This window comes from Terrapene carolina, unplaced genomic scaffold (genome assembly GCF_002925995.2).
Source record: "Terrapene carolina triunguis isolate 2854851 unplaced genomic scaffold, T_m_triunguis-2.0 Scaffold926, whole genome shotgun sequence".
Taxonomy (NCBI): Eukaryota; Metazoa; Chordata; order Testudines; family Emydidae; genus Terrapene; species Terrapene triunguis.
This window is the reverse complement of record NW_020665277.1, coordinates 5,494,428-5,495,868: the sequence shown is the minus strand read 5'-3', so window position 1 is coordinate 5,495,868 and position 1,441 is coordinate 5,494,428.

The window sequence follows — 1,441 nt, the reverse complement described above, 5'->3', positions numbered from 1 at the left end:
GTGCCTGGTGCGCTCAGTCCGGTGCCTGGTGCGCTCAGTCCGGTGCCCGAGCCTGGGCAGGGGCGCTGAGCGCACAGCCCTCTCCGATGCCGGTGCCCGGTGCGCTCAGCCCGCTGGCACCCGGCGCCCTCGGAGGGCACCGTCCCGCCTTAGCCCCCGCTGCGCCGGCGACAGCGAGCGCACGGCGGCCTCATGCCGGTGGGGGCGCGGACGGGGCGGGGCGGGGGCGCTGCGCTCCGGGCTCCCTGCGCTGCGCTGCGCTCCCGGCCGCTCGCGGGGAGGAATGAGCCCTGCGCGCCACGGAGCCTTATCCCGGCCCGGCGGCTCCTCCCCTTGCCGCGGGGCCGCCGCTTAACCCTTGAAGGGCCGGGCTCCGCCCCGCCCCGCCCCACCGGGGGCAGCCCAAGGGCTCTGGGCTCCAGATGCCAACAAAGGGCGGGGAGCGGGGCAGCCAGTGCCCCTTGCAACAGGCGAGATCGGGGGGGCAGGACACCGCCCCCCAGCCCCTCCCCATCCTTGGGGGGGCATCACCGCGGGGCAGATGGGAGCCGGCGCTCCCACAGGGAAAAGGCCCCACGTCCCATTCCCCACCCCCCTGAGCCAGCCAGTCCCCTGCTCTGGGTGGGCTCAGAGCCAGCGCCCCACAGAGGGGAAAGGCCCCGTGCCCCATTCCCTGCCCCCCTGAGCCAGCCATCCTGGGGTCGGGCTGGCTCACCGTCTAGCAGGGCAAGGGAGGGGGGGCTGAAGGCGGGGCTTAAGGTGGGAAGTGGGAGTAGCCAAGAGAGGGATTCCCCCCCCCCGTCCAACCCCTCCCTTGCTCTGGGTCTCTGACGGGCACATCTGGGAGCAGAGCTGGGTGGGAGGGGGAGGAGAAGCCGCTGCCAGAGAACTGGGAATGGGCACCAGCTGGTGCTGGCGTTGCCAGGGACTCATCTGCCAACAGGCAACACGCTCCCAGGAAACCAACCAGCAACTCTGGCCCTGTGCCCACCCTGCCCCCCTTCTCCACTCATCGTGCCATGTCGGGGCAGTTCTGGAGCCATATGCCCAGCGGAAAGTAGAGGGATCCATGGCCAGGGGCACCTACCAGGATTCACACTCCCAGGCCCCCAGTGGGGTCCATGCCCTGTGGCACCAGCACCAGGATTCACAGTCCCTGCCCCCCCTCCAGCCCAGCAGTCTATGCCCCAGGGGCGGGGGTTGATGGCCCATGAGCTGTGCCCTGTGGCTGGCAGGGCTGTGTGCCTCGCCGCCCATGGCTATGTTGCCCAGGGCTGGGCAGGGGGGCGGGGGGCTGGGTTGGTGGGCTATGCCAGGCTGCTGCAGCACTAGCTGGCGCAGGATTTGTTTGCTGCACTGCCTCCGGCGCATCTCCCGGGGAGCGAAATATCACAAGATGGAGAGACAGACGCTGCGGGTGCGGGTGGGCGGTGGGCGCTGA